Source organism: Arvicola amphibius, chromosome 2 (genome assembly GCF_903992535.2).
Source record: "Arvicola amphibius chromosome 2, mArvAmp1.2, whole genome shotgun sequence".
In the NCBI taxonomy this organism is placed as follows: domain Eukaryota; kingdom Metazoa; phylum Chordata; class Mammalia; order Rodentia; family Cricetidae; genus Arvicola; species Arvicola amphibius.
The window spans coordinates 85,477,994-85,499,690 of NC_052048.2; the positions used below are offsets into that span (position 1 = coordinate 85,477,994).

Sequence of the window (21,697 nt, forward strand, 5' to 3'; positions counted from 1 at the left end):
GTGGTGTGCGCCACAGCACCCTCTCTGCTCCCTGCAGCAGGACAGCTTGTGTTTAGAGTCTAGTCGTTGACAGAAACTAGCTGCATAATACTGATGGCTCCAACCTAAGTGATCCAGACAGATGAGAACTGTTCCAAGGACATTCAGCAGTGTCTGAGGAGGAAACTGTTCAATCCCTTCACCGTCTATGTGCATTTTATCACACCCAGAGGACACCGAGGTACTAGTCCTGTTCAGTGAACTCGGAATAAAACTCCAAGTTTGTCAGTGACAGGGGCTGAAGGTGAATCTTGAACTCAGATCTATCAGTTTTCCAGAAAAGCCACGTAGTCGGTCAGCCTGGCAAGCTGCTGCTCTTTGGGGATTGGTGGAACTGGTGCACGCTCTGATAAGGGAAGAAACCTGTTAAAGGAAACATCCAGGGTTCCTGAGGCTGGCTTCCTGGGAAGAACCGTTCTTGTGGCAGAGTCGGCTTGCCATCCTTGTTCCAATACACCTTCCACAGCTTCTTCCACAGGAAGGCCAATAAAGGCACCGAAATCATCTGTGATTTGGAGGTATAAGCTTGAGAGACCAGGGCGAAAGCACATTTCAGTGCATCTCTAAAAGCTTCCATGATTGGCTGCACAGTCTCCGACCACTGGTGGGCGTTGATATAGATTGGGTATAGATTACCAGGAAATCTCTCTGCCAGATTCGCTGTCCTACTGACCAAATTCTCCCAAGTTCAGAATTTGAAGAACTTATAACAGATGGAATCCTCTTCCAAAGATCTTGCATTATTCATGTTATTCTGGAGCAAATACAAAGCCAGAAGCTGACTGTACGCTGGTGGTGTGGCAATTCCTCCAGGAGCCTGAAGCTCCTGGTTCTCGCACTGATCCCGCTGCTTTCTGAAACTGAAGGCGCTGTCCGCTCTCCGCCACCGCCCTGCCAGACCAAAGCCCAAGTTGGCCCTCGGGATATCGCACCAGCGATGACTTCTGGAGATCTATTTTCGTATACAGTTACTCTCAGCATGCAAATACTGGAGGTGTTGAGAAGCTTTAGAACCTGGAAGTTTTGTAGATCAAATAAGCCCAGAAAGCAGCTCTTAAATCCCCAAAATAAGGAAATGAACAATCTGATTTACAACTGGTGAAAGACATCTCATTAAATACATACAAGTAGCAAAAAAAAAGTATAATGAAAATGCTCCACATATTCGTTTATTAAAAACTAAAATTCAAATTAGCAATGAAAGATGACTATCAGAATCATCAAAATCTGAAACAACAAAAACCCAAATGCTGATGAAATGGGGGAAATGAGGAATATGACATCTACTTTGGAAGATACTTGGAGGTTTATCACAATATTATCCATACTATATTTGTAATGTTACATATTACAAAATATTCATACTGTAAATACATAATACATTTCTATATTAAAATGATTAATTTTGATTGTTTATTTAACACATTGTAAAATCTAATGAGAAGAAGGCCTCAGTGAAGGATTGTATAGACCATGCCGATCTGTAGACATGCCTGTGGCCTTGATTATGGTAATGAGGCTAGAGACATGCCTACTGTGAGTGGTACCATTCCCTAGGTATGGGATCTTAAGCTGTATAGTGATAAGCAGGGAAAGGGGGCTGAGAGGAAACAAAACTATACTCATTTTCTCTCTACTTTCGTCTGACTGTTCGTAGTTGCTTTAAGTTCCTGCTTCCTATTACTCCCTGCTCTGGTAGGCTGTAACCTGAAATTAGGGGCTGAAATAAACACTTTCACTTCCAAACTGTTTTTTTTTTTCAGGGTATTTTAACTCAGCAGCCAGAAATAAAACCTGGATATGCCTAAGTATTTGCTCAAAGATGTTAAGAACATTTAAAAGCAAGAAAATCTACACACACACACACACACACACACACACACATTTTACTGGTAATTGTGAAAATTTAGAAGCAACCAAGACGTTCTTCATTAATCGATGGATAAATAATCTATGGCTCAACCTGAGAATGTTATATTATTCAGTACTACAAAGTGGCAAGCTCCCAGATGACCATGAAAAGGCAGAGATTAAATGCAGAGTATCAAAAAAACAGAAGTTAGTCTTTCATGATTTCAAAAGCTGGATACATAATTTCAACTATGTGATCCTTTTTTTAAAAAAATGCAAAATTTCAATGTGATTTTTAAAAGGAAAGAGCAAGATTGTGAAGGCTGAGTGGAGAAGGGCTGAGCGAGTGGAGCATGGGGGACTTATTACATGGGTAAAATCGTATATGACTCTGCATGAAGCTCTAACTATGAATGCAAAGCTACAGGACGCAGGACATCAAGACTGCCTGCTAGTGTATTTAGGTAAGGCCTTCTGCTGATGATTATATGCCGGTGCAGCTTCATCAGCAAGGATACCTAATACTCAGGTCTGTGATGCTGAAAAATCAAGCAGAAGCAGAAGCAGAAGCAGAAGCAGAAGGTGTATCTGAAATGCTTGTCATTTTGTCTCAGTATAACTGTGAAACAAACTTATTTAAAAGTGAGCTTTTAAAAAACTTTTATAAAGATACATTCGTGTGTGTGTGTGTATGTGTGTGTGTGTGTGTGTGTGTGTGTGTGTGTGTGTGGTGTTGTTGAGGTGGAGTAAAGGGCAATTTAGGGATCTCTCCTTCAACATGTTAGAGTTAGTGGCTAATGCTTTTACCCTCACTGAGCCATTTCTTAGGCCCCTGAAATTTTTTTTTAATTTATTTATTTATTATGTATACAATATTCTTTGTGTGTATGCCTGAAGGCCAGAAGAGGGCACCAGACCTCATTACAGATGGTTGTGAGCCACCATGTGGTTGCTGGGAATTGAACTCAGGACCTCTGGAAGAGCAGGCAATGTTCTTAACCGCTGAGCCATCTCTCCAGCCCCGAGGCCCCTGAAATTTTAATAATAACAAAAAGCTTATTGTGTCTTCATTTCCCACCTCAGATTCTGTCACTTGACATACCCATGCTATAGTTGGAAAGATTTTTCAGAGGACCTATTATCCTACCAGTGAAAACTATGACACAGAGGTATAGCTTTCCCATGGTTCCTTGTCCATCTTTACTTTTGTATGTGCTTCTTCTGGTCTCAGGATCGCTGATCTCAATGCCCTGAAGGAGACCCTAGGAATGCAATTTCATAATAGGCTGCTTTGTTATCAGTTTTGTTTTGGTGTTTCGTTGTCACTACATTGCTGGGAGTTGAACCCAAGGCCTTGTACAAACAAAGCAAGCGCTCTCCCCCTGAGCTATCGTAACAGGTTCCCTTACATTAATGAAGCTTCACAAACAGAGGGTGACAAATAACATTAGAACCCAATATGGCTGTAAGAATATTTATTTTTAATACTTCCAGCATGTTGCAATTAAAAGTTAGACTCCATTGTCTTTACCAATCTACCAATAAATTCACATTTTGAATTTAATGGAAATTCTCTTGTTGTTGGCATTTTCTTTAAATTACCAATGAGCTCCCAAATAAAGGCATGGGGGGCTGTTACTAATTGTGAATGCTTGGCCTTAGCTTAGACTTGTCCCGCTAGCTCTTTTCGTTTAATTTAACCTGTTTCTGTTCAGCTACATTTTGCGTCAGGACTTTTTACCTTTCTTTTATTCTGAATGTCCTATTTTCCTGCTTATTCCATGTCTGGCTAGCTCACTAGTCCCTGTCACCTCCCTGTCATCTTTTCTTTCTTTCCTCAAGCCTAAATTCCTCCTTCTCCTTATTCTCCCTGCCCACAAGTTCTGTCTATACCTCCTTCCTTGCTGTGGGCCTTTAGTTTTTAATTAGATCAGTCAGGGGCCTTAGGCAGGCAAGGTAAAACTGCAACACATATTTATGTAATTAATCAAATGCAATAGTTGAACAGAACAAACACAACACATCTTTCATTGTTATGCAAATATTCTGCAACATTCTCTTTTTTTAAATAATTAAAAAATTGAAACCTGTATTTAAGCTGTTTAAAATGAAGATTACTTTAAAATTGTTATTTTTGTTTTATTTTGAACTCAAAAGTACATTTTTATTGCTTACACCCACAAAACTATTACGAGTAAATTTCAGTTTTTATTGACTTTAAATGTAGGTAGAACATAAAAACTGGTGTTGAATAAGTATTCCTTCTTTGGTAATATATAGATACTGCCTATGCATATGAACAATGCCTATATTTCTTTATTTGCTATTAATTAATAGTATTTGCCCATATCACTAATAACTAGCCTACTTATGATATCTATGTAAAAGGATTTGACCTCATTTCCCTATGCTTTCTTATAGGATTTGCAGTGTCTTCAGGGGCTGACCTATGGGCAATCATAGGTATTACCAATCTTTTTCAGATTATCTAAGAAATCTGTTATTTCTCTTCCATGCTTTATAATCACCCTTGGACACATTGATGTCAGTTTATGCTACAGGGTAATTTGTGACATGAATGGATTATTGTTGCTTGGTTTTTATCTTGCTACTCACACAAGTTTATGGTTTAAAATCAACTTAAAGATATTTTATTTTCATTGCTCTCCTTCTGAGACTACCAATAAAGTTGAAGGGCACTTATCTCTCTCACACTTATGTTTAATTGTGGAATTAGTAAAAATTAAAGCGTTTATGGAAGATTAACTCGATTAGACAATAAAGGCTCTTTATTGCTTTCCTTATTATAGATTAACATCTCTTTAAAGCAAGAATTTATACTCATTTAACTCAAAACTACTATGCGATCTTAAGGGAAGAAGGGGTTCATCTTCTTTTGTCATGTTTCATTTAGGGTCATCATTTTACATTTAGGCTTTCTTTTTCCTCGTTCTTTGGTCTTTCTCATTAGCATATATTAATTGAACAAAGAGTTTCGTATGCCACTTCCATTCATGCACATGATGTGCCTTAATCCTATCAGCCCTCCCATCCTCCTTTCCTCCCATATCTTAGCAGTTCCCACTTTACTGTTTCATACAATTCATCCTTGGAATATACTCTTTGTTATTTATAGAAAGCTTTGATGCAAGCCAAGTCTTTTTGAAACAAAGAAATATTAAAATATTGGGGGTATAACAGCTAGAAAATAATGAGGTTTATATCCTCGAGAAGTTAGGGACTTAAAACAGTCCAAGATTCAAAGGAAAAGAAACCTGAACAGACTGATGGGCATATCAGCTGAGAGCTGGCCAGTCAGACTCGTGGGTTTTATAGGTCTTCCCTTCTTGATTTCCAAATTTGCTTTAAAGTAGCTAAATTTATTTTGGCTGTTGGCACAAAACTTCTGTGTGTGGTATCAGTAGAAATTTTAAAGAATTTAGCTAAAACATTTTTAATGAAATAAGGTTGAGGTACCTAAACCACATACATGCACCTGATATTCTCTGTCAGTTGAATCTGTGCTTCTGAAATCATTTAACTCATTTTGAAACTATAAACCCGTTCTTCCCTTAAGATCTCATAGTAGTTTTGAGTTAAATGAGTAGAAGCAAGGTGAACAGGAGACCACAGTTTTCATACTCTGAGCAGAAGAAAAGGTCATCTTTGTTATAAATTTATAATTAATTATATTCTCAGAGAAAATACTACCGTGCAAACTGAGCAGTCTTCATCTTGTTCTTTTCACGAATGAAGATTCTCTTGACTTGGAAGGAAACAGACCCTCAGCTTCAGGAGTGGAAGCTGCAGACCTGTGCCACCATTGCACGGTGCTGCTGTGCAGTGCTTACTTTTCGCTTGCTCTTGGAGTGCACTTTGGAAGGCCTGGTTTGCTTTGGTTTAGGGTGAAAGGGGACACATCACATTATGGAAAGCATGGCTGTGGGAGTCATGCAGTCATAGAGGGATGAATACTGGTGCTCAGATAGCTTCCAATTTTTCATTCAGATTGGGACCCCAGTTCATAGGATGGGGCCAGGTACCAGAGCAGGCCTTCCCACATCATTTCACCTCTCTGGAAACATCCAGATCTGTATTTCCTTTGTGACTATAATTCCGGTTGACTGGAGATTAGACATTGCACTCACTGTTGCCTTTCCCTGGTCCTGTGTGCTCCCAAACAGCTCCACAGATGGGACAAATCAATGTTCTGCTGTTAGGGCACATGGTGGGTCCATGTGGACAAAGAGCTGGGAAAGATGGGTAAGACATGGAGATGTACACACTGCAAAGCTGGTTAGGGCCTTGTAGATTTTGGATCACCAGTTGTCTTTTTAAAAATTACAAGTCTGTTCTCAGAGACTATGATTTCTTTTATGATTGGAGTTGCAATTTGCAAAGCACAGACTACGTCAGGTGTTTCTTTCATGGATCTGACTATGTTGTAGCTTATTCACCAGAGAAGACAGCTTGGGCATGGATTTAAACCAATAAAAAAGTCTTTATTAGTAGGCAAGCAAATACACTGGTTGTTCAGACTCCCAGGACTGTCATAACCCTTTATCAGGGTTTGCTTTTAAGCACACACAAAAAAACCATGTTCTGGATTAACATACTTCATTTAACAAGAACAGTTAGTCAGAAGTGGAACGACAGAAACTAAACAGCAAGGTTAGTACATTTTGAGACTTTCTCAGAACTGTACCAATTTTGGTAGATTAGGTTTGGTTTTCCTTTTTGGTAGATGGTACTGTCTGTGTGCTAAGTTTTACAGCCTGAACGGTACTTTCATCCTGGACTCAGTTGTGCTAAGGTCTGGGAACCTACTAAGGTCTTGGACCCTGTTATATTTCTCACTGCTCTCAGTGAATGAGTCAAATTATGGGCTCATCTCATTTTAGTTTGAGATGCAGGGCCCCATTGTTAATCCTATCAGAATGAGAATTAAAGACCCAGCCAGTGCTGATCACAGAGTAGTTAGCCAGGGGAACCAACAGAACAGAGAATGATACGTCTTGGTCCTGATAAACCTGTCTACTTATTTTTAACAGCGCTAAAAGAGACAAATTTAGTTAAACCATTGATACATGCCCATCAAGTAGTCTCAGGGGCTCTCAGTAATACTCATTATCCAGATGAAGTAATCCATAAGGCAGAATAGCAGACATCAAAATAAGGGGAAGTGCCTAGGTTAAACCATCTAATGTTAATTTGGACTAAAGCCAGTCACATGATTTTTGTCAGTCAATGGGGTGACAGTCTGGTTAGTTCCTATCCCTATATAGTACAGAGGCCAAGTATCTAAGCATAACCAGCAATCATGGCTAATTTTTGGTTAATAGATTAATAGTTAATAGATTAATTCTATCCCCAGGGTCTCTTCCTGTGTCACAGAGTCTAATTGCCCTGTTTATTTATATTTTATTTCTTCCCCATCCCCAAAAAGGACAGAATCTTTTATTATGAAATTTCAACAAGTCTCAGTTTTATAAACCCAATTTTTGCAATGGAAATTCCCTTCTTCCTGGCAATTAGGGTGGCTAGCCATAGGGCATACATATTTGTATTTTTATCTCAAAAGATAAACCTCCATACCTTTCCTTTCTCCAGTACAGTCAGACATTTAAAGTGTGCATCAGTGAGCAAAGCTCAAGATAAATATGGGTGGCTGGGCCCTAGTCACACTAGCTAGTACCTCATCCTTTATTTGTCTTAGTTCTCTGGTCCAGGCCCAATGGCCACATGGATTGGACAATAACCCTGTATTTATACCACACACACGTCTCTGAAGGGGGTGGGGAACAGGGAGTGGGAGGGCCTGGGGGGGTGTCCAATGGAATATTTCAGTGAGCCCATAGTCTGGAGACACTTCCTCTGTGGCTTTTACTTTCGTGATTTGGGTATGGTGTATCTATGGTGTAATGGCAACTGCCTTCTCACCATAGGAGTAGAGCTAATTACCATGTAGAGTACTTTCCAAGTTGGTTTTAGTGCCCCTTTGACTGTCTGCCTGGCCAAACAGCACTGTGGGATGGGAATGGGGAAAACTGGTGGTAGACTCAGAGACTGCCTGGGTCTCTCAAATAGTCCAATGAATAGCCTTTATGGAGAGCTGAAGGGCCTGTCGTGACTTAGAAAGTTCTGCTAACTGTTAGTCTATGAGCCACGGAAGCAGTGGGGAAGGAAGGTCTTCCAAACATAATCTCATAGGGATTAAATCCCTCCCTGTAAGAGATGGAGCAGGCCCAAAGCACAGGGAAGGAGGTCTGTCTATTCACCTTTTGCCAGACTCTAATGAGAATTTTGTTAGTTTTCTTTAATGCTTTGTTTATTCTTTTTACCTGACCAGAACTCTGAGATCTATATACATAATGAAGTTTTCAATCCACATTTAAAGCTTTAGCTATTAATTGAGAGGTTTTGGGCTATGAAAGTCAGACCATTGTCCAACCCTATTGCTAAGGGAAGGCCAAATCAGTTGACCAGATCTGGGAGGAGCATTTTAGCTACTATTTGAGCAATTTTAATCCAGATAGGGAACATTTCAACCCACTAGGTAAAGGTACCTATAACAACTACTTTTTTTTTTTTCCGTTCCAGCAGGCTGGATCAGAGTTCGCTAGAGTGCTGGTCTCTCACTGGGACCCCTCCCTGGGTAAGGGCTCTCTGTTTTGGATTTACTTGAGCACAAACCTGGCATCTGACTGAAACATCCCACACTAGGCTGTCCAGTCTAGGTATAACATACCGTGGTCTGAGCAACTCAGAAAGCTCTGTGGACCCCAGAAGAGTAACCTGCTGAAGGTTAGTTACCAGAGTCCTGCCAGTTGTTTTGGGGGAAATGTTCATTCCCTATAGTGTCTTCCAGCAACCTGTGGGTTTGAGTTGTCCATTTCTTCTTTACCATGAAGTCTTAGGCAACATCAGTGTGTGGTATGTCATCAGAATATCAATTGGCCCCACGGATCTTAGAACAGCCTGTCCAACAGCAGCTCAGCAGTGGGGGACAACAATTTGTAGAGAAAGCCAAATAGCCTCTAGGAGGGCTAAGATTTTTTAATGTCTTTTTCCCCAGCAGTGAAAAGCCCTCGTTCTCTATAGATCATATCCTGGATTTGGCCCAGGTTGTTTCAGTTAAAGTAACTACTAAAACAGCTACCATGAACCTGGTTTCATCTTTCATTTCCTGACAGTTACGGATGAACATCTATGTCATCTGGCAGCAGAATCAATGACAGCGGATTTCTCAAACTGGACTTGAGGGCAGGCCTGGAGTGGGGTCTGGTCCTAGTCCGTTAGACAGACAGCATTCTCGTGCTCCTCAGAGGAGGGCTTCCGCTGCGTCATGGACTGCTATGAGTATAAAATCTTTACCCATCTTAACTTGTTTGCTTTCATTCATTAAACTAGCCATAACCAACACAGTTCTTGGGTCAGCCATCCCGTGGCTACTGGATGCATTTGTTTGGACAGATATGTTATAGAGCATTTCCATGGCCCCAAATTTGGGTTGTAACCCTTTTTGTATTTTATTTCATGGACAAACAGATGGGAAGGTTTTGAGACATCTGGAAATTCTAGGGCTGGAGCAGAAGTCAGGGCTATTTTTAAAGTCTCAAATGCCTTTTTCAGCCTCAGTGCAGATTAGTGGTTTAGTGCCCCCCTTTGTGTTGGTGCATAGAGGCCTTGATATTTCCACAAACTCTTGTATCCAGAGGCAGCAATATCCAGCTGTACTTAGGACCTTTCATACCTGAAATCTTTTGATTGGAGGCAGAACTGTGTTTAGAAGAGAGTGTCCTGGTAGAGGGTAAGACATCAGAAATTTGCTGGGTATCTGTAAGTCTGACTGTGTTTCATCATCAGAGAAGATAACAGGGCATTTAATTTATACAAAAGAGCTTGTCTCAATCAGTTCTCGGCTGTTATACAACCTTTGAGCTACCCCCAGAAACTGGGACCTGCTTATATCATTAATTTTTTTTTAGCTTTTATAACTTAAAAAATATACCTGGGGCTTCCTGGGTGGCAATTTTTTCTAGCAGCTTTCTTTAATCTTTCTAAAAAATACCTAGTAACAATTGTTTAAAGTCTCCTTGATCAGTGTTGGAAAGAAGGGAAAAAAAAATCTGTTCTGGGCTCTGTCCAGGCTGTGCTGTCTGGCAGTAATCCCTGTGCCCAGCCCAGGGGCAGTGTGTTTTTAAACTTTTTTAGAACATGGTGGCTTTTACAGATCACTGGTTAAAAAATGAGACATAAATCACGAAAGAGAAAGGAGTGGAGCTTTCTCTTCCTTTGGGCTGAGGCCAGGGGAACTTTTCCCCTTCCCTGGGGCTGCTTATAGCAGGCACAACAGAGGGAATGCTTACCTGGGGGAATTATTTCTCCCTTTCTGTGTGCTCTCTACCTAGACAGCAGGGGTACTTGATTGAGAGGCCCAGCCACTCCTCACCTCCACGTAGCAGGACCAATCCTGACTGTAAACAGGTGTCAAGGAACAAAATAAGTAAGCATTTCTGGTCTTGGAGTAGCACAGGTGGAGGGGTTTGTTTGTTTGGTTTCTCTGGATGATCTAGCAGAACCAAAAGGATTCAGGTTCCAAACAGGAGAGAGTGTGAGTTTTAAGTTGGGTGGAGGGAGGGTGTTACATCAGAAAAAGCAACTGGTCAGTACTGCAAAACAAAACTGATGGAATACACAGAGGGGGGGGGGGGGAGAACAACCAGGTGTGGCTACCTCACCTGCTGAACAGATAGAGGGATCCAGTGATGTATCACATGGTTCCTGGATCTTTGATTAACAGCTGCTTTTCACGTCTCCTATGTGTCCAAATAGAAACCGAATCAATAAGACTTACCTCCTAAGGGGACAGACCAAGCAACTTTTTAATTTGTTTACTGTTGGGGTAGAGCTGTCAGACAGTGTTATATTGGCAGTAATTGATCAAAAAGAGCCCTGGGAACCTCGAGTATGGGAACCTGGAACATCTCAGTTGAAACACCCCTTAAGAGTCCCCCGACCATTACATTCTCTCTTGTTCCAAGGGGCTCTGAGACTTGGTGTCTTAAGGTCTGGTCTCTGGGATCTCAGTGGGACCTCCAGAAATGTTGTGGGGTATTCAGCAGAGAAGACTGATTGGACATAGGTTTAAATCAATAAACCTATTGCTTTAGCTAGTTGGGGACTACACTGGGTGTTCAGGACCCCAGGGTAGCCCTGAGCCTTTCTCAGGGTGAACTTTTAACACAAAAACCAGGTTTGGGGTTAGAAATTCAGTTAGCAAGAAGCAGAACCATGGAAGCCAAAAAACAAGGTTAGTACTGTTACGGATTTGAGTGAGTCCCCAGCAGCATGCTGTGGGGTACCGGTGGCAGCAGGTCCACAAACCAAGGTGGCTGGTCCCCTGGGCATCCCCGGCAGCTAGCCATGTGGGTGGCAGGTGGGCAAGGGGCAGACAGATAGGCTCACCATGAAGATGGGTTTGCTACAAGCTTCCGGGGTCCCAAGCGGGGATGGTGCATGAGACTATGTGGCAAGCTCCATGTGACTGCAGCAAGTGGACGAGAGAGATGGATAAACATACCATACAGAGTAAAGTTAAGTTAGATATTTATTAGATGGGTTATGGAAGGGAAGGAAAAGGGGGAGAAGAGGGGAGAAAGAGAAAAAGAGAGAAGAGAAGAGAAGAGAAGAGAAGAGAAGAGAAGAGAAGAGAAGAGAAGAGAAGAGAAGAGGAAAGAGGGGGGAGGCAGAGAAGAAGGGAGAGAGATGAAAGCTGCCTCTTCTAGAGAGGGGAAAGGAAGAGAGTCTGGGTTGGGGCTGCAAGCAGAAAGCGAATGGACGTGGCTTGTCTCTTAAAGAGACAAAACAATCATGACAAGTACATTTAGAGACTTTCCCAGAATTATACAGACTTTGATGGATTTGGTCTTTGTTTTCTTTTTTGGCAGGTTGTGCTGTCACATACTGAGTTTTACAGTCTGAATAGTGTTTCCATCATGGAGTTAGTTGTGCTATGGTCTGGGGGCCTACTAAGGTCTGTTACATGCACACTACATATCTGATGAAAACTGTCAAAACATTTTATACAATTTTCTAGGTATTCTAAAGCTTCTCATTTTACATTCAGGATAATGACCCATTTTCAGTCAGTTTCTGGGATGTTTGTGAGGCTGGGTCTGATTCACTTTTCCTGTATGGATGTCCTCTTCTTCCAATGTCATATTTGAAAGACTGTCTTTGCTCCACTGTATTTCCCTAATCTTTTTATCAAAGGTTATTTGACTGTATTTAAGAAGGCTTGTTTCTGGGTTCTGTAATATGTTCCTTCAAATTTGTTCTTGTCCATGAAAACTGTATGAGCATCCCCGGGCATCTTTGTCTAACCATATAGGTAGTAGACTCAGGTGTATGTAAGTTTACGTAATTCACACCACATAAATTTACAGGCTTTTTGCTGTAGTTAAATCAGATTTATGCATCAAACTTTGGGAAAATAATATTGTGACAATATAGGATCCTATTGATGACATGAATTATTTTGGCATTCACTTAGTTCTTATTCCTATTGGATATCTTTCACCAGAATTTAGTGGTTCTTATCACATGGATTTTGTATAAAATCTGCTAAATTCTTCCTTAAGTATTTCATTTGGAAGAATGGATTGAAATGTATATGGTATTTTATTTTTAATTGTAAATTCTACTCATCAATTGTTGTTCTATAGGAAAATAATTGACTTTGTATGTTAGAGTGGTTGTTACACTTGACTTCTCAGTGTCCTCTATTAAGGTCCATGTATCCGAGTCTTAGACTCCAGCTGGTAGTGCTTTTTTGGGAGGTTCTGAAAATGTTCAGGGTAGGGTAAGTAGAGGAGGTGGGCAATTGGGAATGGGTGGGCACCTGGAAATATATTTCCTCTTACAGTCATGTCTCTTAAACTCTGCTTCCTTTAAGAGCATCCTTCTCTATGCTTCCACTAATATGATGTTTTGCTACCTCAGGCAGAGACAATGGCACTAAGGACCATAAACAAAAAATGTTAAAATGGAGCTAAAATAAACCATTACTTGTTGCAGGATATTTGTTTACACTGTATGAAGATGTCACACTATGATTGGTTCAACAAAGAGCTGAATGGGCCGATAGCTAGGCAGGAGAGAACACACAGAACTTCTGGGGAGAGAGAGAGGGAAACTCTAGGAAGAAGAGAGACAGGGAGACACCAGTGAGACACTGAAGAAATTAGACACACATTATAGTGGAGAGGTAACCGAGTCTCATGGCAGAACATAGATCAAAAGAAATAGGTTAATTTAAGTTGTACGACCTAGTTGAGATAAAGCCTAAGTTATGGCCAAGCTTTCATACTTAATAATAAGCCTCGTTGATGTTATTTGTGAGCTGGTGGCCCAAGAAAGTCTTATTACAATTACTCTCAAGTTGTCCTCAGATATTTCCTCACAACCACAGAAAAATGCTTGATATAGTTGCTTATCTGTCAACCTTATTGTAATTGCTTAAGTCCAGGAGAGATTGTGTCATTTTTTTTCAGATTACATTGATGATTATATCATGTGGAAAGAAAGGCACTTTTATTTCTTACCTCTGAATATGTATTTTTTTTTAAATTTATTTTCCTTGTCCTGTTGCTTTGGCCAGTATTGAGTACAATGTTGCAAAGACTGGAGCAAAGGGCACCTCTACCGTGTATGTTACTTAGTGAAAACCCTTGAGTTTTCACCATGCAGTGGGGTATAAACAACGGTAGGTTCGCATGTCTTAACAAGTTGAACATGTTTTCCTGACTTCTTTATTTTCTGGGGGTCTTTTTTAAAAAAAAAAAAAATCCAGTAATAGGATGACCCATGAGTTTTCGCCAAATGTTTTCTCTGAATCTATGATATTTTTCCTTGTTAGGATGTGAATACAGTAGTAGAATTGTGTTGATTTTTTTTAAAAATTGTTCTTTTTATTTTTAAAAATTCTATTATATTACATCATCCCTTCCTTTTTTTCCCCTTCTCTCCATATGCTCTTATATATTCATATGAAGGGGTTTCTTAACTTTTTTTCAGATTCATGGCTTTTGTTCTTAAAAATCATAGCTGGGCAGCTGCGTGTGACCAGGGCTGCGGGTGAACAGGTGGTACAGCGGCGGGTTAACCGCACAGACACAGAAAATAGACATAAAGCTTTATTAAAGGAGAGAGGGAGAGGGAGAGGGAGAGGGAGGAGAGAGAGAGAGAGAGAGAGAGAGAAAGAGAGAGAGAGAGAGAGGCAGAAGCAAAGCTGCCTCTCCAAGAGGAAGATGGAAAAGAGAGTGAGCTCAGGCCAGATGCTGAAGATCAGCCTGCCTCAGCGGATGGGGGAGGGAGTGGGCGTGGCTTGTCTCTTAAAGGGACAGGGACCAAAACCATAACAATGGCCTCTTCTTGCATTAATTGTTGTCACACATATACACACGAACATAGACACTACATATATAATATATACATATTGTTTATGTACATTATATACATGTATGTATGTATTATACAGACTGAGAAAGTTGTGCATATATATATATATATGTGTATATATATATATATATATATATATATATTTGCTCAGTCTGTATAATGTTATTTGTATGTATGTTTTCAAAGCTGACTATTTGGTATTAGATATCCAATTGGTGTGCCCTCCCTAGGAAAGGATATTTCTCCTGCTCTCAGGATTTCAACTGCCTGTAATTCTTTGCGTAGGGTAGAACATTGCTGCAGTTCTCACCAGTCAGTCTCCACACATCCAGTCCAGTTTCTTTTCAGGAGCTCTCATTCACACCCTCAGTGGGTCCTACAGGCTTAACTCGGATGCCTTTTTCTTATTCTTTTTTTGTGCCCAGTCCATGGGGACCCCAAAAGACCACCAGGGAGACTGACTCATTGATATGCAAATGCAAGGTTTATTATTGTGCTTGAGTAGAAACCAGTAGGGACCTTGTCAGTGCAGCAGCAAGAGGAGGTACTCCACCCTTCTAGAGAGCATTATTTGAAGGCGAAAACCAGAAAGGTTACATTAGCTGGGTTTGGCTCATGACTAGGAACTTTTCACAAACCTTTATTTTCGAACCTCACCTGTTGCTTGTCAAGTTTTCTTATCGGCTCACCTTTGGGTGGGGACATTCTATGGTTATCTGTACTTTCCAGATGGCTAGTCTGTTACTTTTGCCCCTAGCCATTTCTGAGGACTGGAACATTTCACAGGAAATAGCTTACACAAGATACAAGATGGAGGCAAAGGACAAAATGGAGGGACTTTGGTTCTTCGATCCTAGTGGGTCCTGTGGTTTGACCTTAACCATTGAACTCCCCTGTTACAATTCTACCTATTTTCTGTCAGTCTGACTGATCATTGCTCCAGTGAATATAGCACAGCTTTTCTTACAAAGAAATCCCCATCCTATATCAGGTTTTGCATTAGTCCTAACTGTTTTCTCATTTCTCAGCATTCAAATGCATGTTCTGAGTCACTGGGACTCCAAATCATATTTGCTTCCTTAATTTCTACCAGTAGATGTTTAAAACTGTGGGATAAAATTTAAATAATTTATGCATTCATACATACCCCTCAATGTTCTGGTTTCTTTTTTTTTCTTCCCATAGTTGTGTTTTTCTCTTTCTTCCTTCCTTCCTTTCTTTCTTCCTTCCTTCCTTCCTTCCTTCCTTCCTTCCTTCCTTCCTTGCTCTCTGCCTCTGTCAAAGGTATTCCTTCTTCTCATGAAGTCTTTATTTCTGAACTGTCACCGTGTTGACCCTTTTATTTTGCCCAGATGACTTCTTCCTGTTCAACTTTCCAGGAAATAGATACAATAGCAGTGGAGCAGTTTCTTGGTGACTCATATCATGGCCAGGGTGTAATTTGTTCTAGCAGAGATAAAGCTTTCTCTTTGAATGAGAAAAGAAATTTAAAAAAAGGAAGCACATGACTTCTCCTATGTAGGGTGGAGGAGAAATTTTATTGTAGATAAAAGAAAGAGCCTAGCCAGAGGGAGAGACCTCTGAGAGAGTCCAGAGTGACTGTGGCCCTGAACTGGGCCAAGTGAGGAAAGCTGGAAGATGGGGGGGGGGGGCTACTAACCAAGATGGGTATTCTGGGCCAATAGACTTGCCTAAGAGACCGGCAGAGTAACAAGTAGATGAAATGGTTAGATTGTATAGGGCAGGGCAGAAGGAAGAACAGCCCAGCCCCTGGGCTGGAGAAATTTAGGGTAGGGGTGGGGTGTGCCAGCCAAAAGGATTCTGTAATAGGTAGGAACTGAAGGCTACTGAGGTAACTTGGCAGCCACATCCAGTATGTTGATAAGTTAAATAGGCTCAATTACTTGTTCCAGATTTGAGTTCTAACACTCACTCTTAAATGAGCACTCTGCTGGTGACAGTTAAAGCCTGTGACTCTGAGAAGGAAGGAAATCACTTGTTTGCTGATGGGATTGTTGGTATTTCTCACACTTCTTTGCTGTCGTTTTGCTGTTGTATTTGACTGACTTGCTTTCTGGGTTCAGATTTCTATAAGGAAGCCATGTGGACATCCAGGAATGTGAGAAGAGGAGTGTTCAGAATTAATCTGGGAAATGTTTGGTTTGCTTCTATAACCTGGTAAGTAATGGCTGGAACAAAGGCAGGAAAAACAGGAGCTCTCAGGTCACCACCTACTGACTGCTTGCATCCTAGTTGTGATAGTCATGTAAACAACCAGCGGCATTATTAGCAAAATCCCCCCCTCTCCAAAGTAGAATCATTGTTCCTTCTGTATCAAAAAACCTTGGCCATTCGCCATCTACTTTCAGTCTTTAAAACCACAAACCTGCAGTTCTGAGAGACACATCACAAAAAACATCACCAGAGTATCACACTCAAGCTGGAGTCAATGAAAGAAAGCAAATGGCCACCTGAATGAGCAGGCTCTATTCTACTAGGGATTGAAAGGTCCATGCTTAGCTCTTGTACTTAAATTAACTTTCCAGAACCTTCTTTTGAGGGTGTGCTGTATTTTTACAAGCTTGGAGCTATTTTGCAAAGATTCCTGGTAGGTTTGCATTCTATGTAAGTAACTTACTGGCCAAGAAAGACATGCTGATTTGTCACATTGTCTGCCACTGGCATTCTGGTTTTGCTGTCACCACAGGTCAGCAATATCAAGGAGCACTGGTGCTAGTGCAGATGGCAGTAGGAATAGGCCCTGGTGAAATCCTGAGCAGTTCACATGTCTGGTCCAACACACACTGTAAGTCTCAGATGGAAGGAGTGCCATACTGCAGACATGAATTTCCTTTAAGATTCTGACTTTTGTGATAAGGTGATGAAGTACTGGAGAAATGGCTCAATGGTTAGGAGCACTGGCTGCTTTTCCAGAAGACCTGAGTTTGATTCCTGACACCCATATGGAAGCTCACAACAAACCCCAGGGATCTTATGCCATCTTCTGTCCTCTGTGGATACTGCATACACATGGTACAGAGATATATAGGCAAGCAAAATAGCCATACATATAAAAAGAAAAATAGATTTTAGAAAAGATGGTTAAGTTTCTTGCCTTGAAGGAGAAAATATAATATTGCTTTTCCAGGGAAATGGTTTTAGTTATGTTTAGCACCATGCCATTTTTCAAACCTAAACTAGTACGGTAGAAGAAATATAAATTACATTTATAAAAATAATTTTGCAAAGAAAGTAAACTGGTAAAACTGAGACTTACATTATGCTTATTACTTTTAATATAATATATGTAATGGTAAAAATAAATTGGCACCACCATTCCCCTAGTGGCATCAGTGGGCAGCGGGGCATGAGACCATGGCAGGCCACAAAGATAGCCATCTCAGGCAGGGAGTCCCCAAATGGCCTGCCGGCCATGAGGGGCAATGAGTCCCAGGCAGGGAGCCTAGGCAGGGAGCTGCGTGGTGGGTGAGAGACCAAGATGAATAGGTATATGCCATGCAGAGTGTGGTTGGATATTTATTTAGTGGGTTATAAAGAGGAAGGGGGAAAGGGGAGACAGGAGAAGAGCAGAGAGAGAGAGAGAGAGAGAGAGAGAGAGAGAGAGAGAGAGAGAGAGAGAGAGAGAGAGAGAGAGAGAGAGAAACAGAGGTGGGGAGAGGAGAAGAGTCACAGCTGAAGCTACATCTTTGGGAGAGAGACAGAAAAGGAAAGAAGCTCAGACTGGAAGGAGAAGAAAAATCCACCTGCCTCAACAGTGGATGGGTGGGGTTTCTCAATTATAGGGACAGGACAGGCCATTACATTTCCATCTATTTTTTATAATAAAAAGGCAGGAGGTTAGGCACAACAGGTTAAAAGAACTGGGATGGCAGATTCTCAAGATTGTTTTCTGCTTATTTGTTGGAATCATCTTGGGAGGGGGCCTGAGAAAGCTGGGTGTTGGTCACATTCTGGGGTAGCTGATCTCTTTACTCCTGTCCGGTGTTCGTGGTATGGAAACATCTAGTATTTCTTACACCAGTTTAAGGTATTGGCAGGACATAGAACAAAGTTAAGTTTAGGAAAACACATTTTTAGGACCAAGAAATTGAGAGGGGTGTATCTGACCTGTTTAAGGTAGATCCTTTAATTTGGCTCTCTGGAACTCACAAGAATTGTTTGGGTTTGTGAAAACATAATTTTAAACAGCAGCAGAATGATTGTGATAGGTGTTTTTGCACAATGAAATGTATTTTTAAGACTATGAAAGGCAGCATGAGAGAGAAATTTGATAACTTGTATTTGTCATCACACCTTTATAACTTGCAGGTATACACCCTCATAACTTGTATTTGTATTTTACTAAAATTTATTTGGTGAGGTTGTCCTTTTAACTGATAAAACCTTTCAACTGTCAAACTGTATCAGAGATCTTTGAGAAGGATAATTTCTTACTTGAGTTATTAATAAAACAACAGAAAACTTACTTGGTTGGCACCCGCCTGAACTATGCAACGTAAGAGCCTGTTTAGAACTCTGGACCCCCATCAGTGGGATAGGGTTCTCTTTCTATTAACAACACAAATCCTATTCAGTCACACTTCAGTTATGACCAAACAGGAGAGAACAGAAGCTGATTTGCCCAAGGTTGGTTTGGGTGAATGTACAATAATGCAAGCAGTGTCTTCTAAGTGAACTTTATGGAAAACCTCTTATTTACTGACTTTGTCCTATAAATAATTGAATATGTATATGAATCACGTGCATTATGGGATATGCACAATAGGAAAAGTTATGTAATTTAAATCTGTCCATCAAAACTAAGATCCATTCAAACTATATCCTGTAGAAACTAATCAGGCTCTTTCCTTTAAACCCTATACAAGACGACTCAGGCAAAGTGTGGGGCCTGCTGTCATTCTTGACAATGCTATTTCTCTCTGATCTATACAATGCCTTTGCATAAATAAAGCATGCTTGATACTTTTCAAGCTGTCTGTCCATTTCTTTTCTTGAAGAAGATGCCAAGAACATGGGAACACCCATATCAGACCTCAGCTACCAGTAGCAATTAATTGTAGCTATTCTAAGCATGCACATTCTTAAAGAATATTTAAGTCAACTGTCTATCATGACAAAATACCTGAAAAATGTATATATAAGTAGGAAAGGTTTCTTCACAGTGGGTGTTTTAGTAGGTGGCCTGGTTGTATAGCTTCTGACCTGTGGAAATGCAGAGCTTGGTAGGATGGAGTATACCATATAGCAGGCTTCCACACAACGGTACATGAAAAGCAGAATGGGAAGTGAAGGGCCCAGGGTCCTGCAGCTCTGTTAAGCCCATGCTGCTATGATTTATCCTCCCTCACTAGCCTGAAGCTCCTGAAGGTTCAACCACCTCCCAATAGCACTGCATACTCAGGAACAAACTTTTGACACATGCCCTGTGGAGGGCATTTGAAATCCAACCTCTAATACAAAGCACATGTCCATTCTTTCCCTTTTAAAGTTTATGTAAGTGTATCCAGAGAAAGTCAAATATTTCCTAAAAGAGATTATATCTTCTCATTAAAACTAAACTTTTAAGATGGCAAAGGGTGTGCACAAATCTTTTCCAGACCCCAGCTCACATCAGCCTGGATGTGTAGCAACTGAAAGCAATTTCCTTTGATTTTTCCTGTGACCTTTATGAGACTAAACATCCTCCGCTCAAGCCTGCCTGCTGTAGGACTTGGCTATGCATCAAAAGCATGGGTAATTGGCACTCCTTTCCTATAGCCTTTTTCAGAGTCAAAGGTTAAGTGGAAAACAGAGACCAAGGCAAGTGCTCAGTGTGCACTCTCCTGGCTGAGTTAAAGCCTTTCTTCACTTATTCCCTGCATTGTATTTTGTGACTGATTTTCATAACAGGGAGCTTTGCTCATAATCTGTCCGTCCAAAACAGTGTGTGATTATGGTCACACAGTCGAACGCCCACGTGGTGCATTTATTTCCTACTCTATTTATAATCACTGCAAATGACAGAAAAAAAAATTGTCGGTCTGAATGCACAAACACCACTTTGACATCATTCATCATAAGAACACTACGGTTTGGTACAGGCAAGCTGGGTCTGTCAAGTCTAGAGGGGCGTGTCATCTGTTGCCGTGGTTAATTGTAGGAGCCGCTCTGCAATCATGAGGCTGACAAGGGAGAGCACTCTTCTCTCAGGATTTGGTGATTAGTGGAACACAGCACAGTAGATTAATTGGAGATATTTGGAGGGTTTTCCTTAATATTACAGGCACAGGGCTGGGACATTGTTCCACTATTGTGATTTGCCATCTGGACTGCTGCTAAATGGCAGCGTCCTCTTCTTCCCAGAGGGGAGAACAGGATAAATGCTCCTGAACGTTTCCTACGCCTGTTTAAACAATTTTCTGTGGGTGCACCGTAGGTCCTGCCACCCCTCCCCTCATTCTCCTTCATGCTTCTTCTCTAAATAATCTAGCAAGAAGGAAAGAAAGAAATCTTATGTCTACCAATTTCCCATTCTGACACCCAGTGTGGTGCCATTAAATAGTCCCCTTTTGGAGTGGGTCTAATTGGCCGGGATATGGGGGTTTTCTATTGATGCTTTCTAGGCAACTTCGTGTACTTACATGTATATAATTTATCACGTGAAGGTCACTTTCTTCACCCTTATTATTCTGCTGTTCAAATTGTCATTCACCGTGAATTTCCATGTAATTAACTGGTTTGGTGGCAATTTCAAGCACTTCAGAGAGACAAAGGCGAACCTGAGAAATGCAGCCCTCGCGCTCCAGCAAACATCCACGGAAGCATTACTCGCCGCTCCTCTGGACCACCAGATGTCAGCCTAAATTGCAGAATAGAGAAGACACCATGTTTCATAATGTGCGGTCTCGAGGGCCAGATGGAGTTTTACACAGCCGTGCAGGAAGGACCAGACAGTAGCGTTTAGACTGCTGTGTTAGCACAACCCCAACTGCTTGCTCCACAGCGTTTTGGATGATGGAGCTTAATTTATGAGGATTGATTTTGTTAATTCCAGTGGCTCAAAAGTCACTGGTAGAGCTTTAGTCCATTTAATTGCATCTGACTTTAGCTTTCTCCATGCTGTGGGAAAACAAACTGCCGGACAGAGGAGACACAGTCTTATTTTTACTACTGTTTTTTCCATTGGATGCCACATGTGTGTGATTTACATGACAGCACGTTTATATATAGGAAGCCATTTTTTAAATTTGATTTTAACTAATGTAAATGCTAAACTAAGTTAATTCTGTGTCACTTTTTAATTTTTTAAAAAATTTATTTTATTTTATTTTTTTTTTTTTGTGTT

At 40.8% G+C, this 21,697-nt stretch overlaps 1 pseudogene; it reads right to left on the minus strand.

The window, feature by feature from the left end:
* Positions 1-305: 305 nt before the first annotated feature.
* On the minus strand, positions 306-15,113 carry LOC119807264 (annotated as a pseudogene).
* Between the last annotated feature and the right edge of the window lie 6,584 nt (positions 15,114-21,697).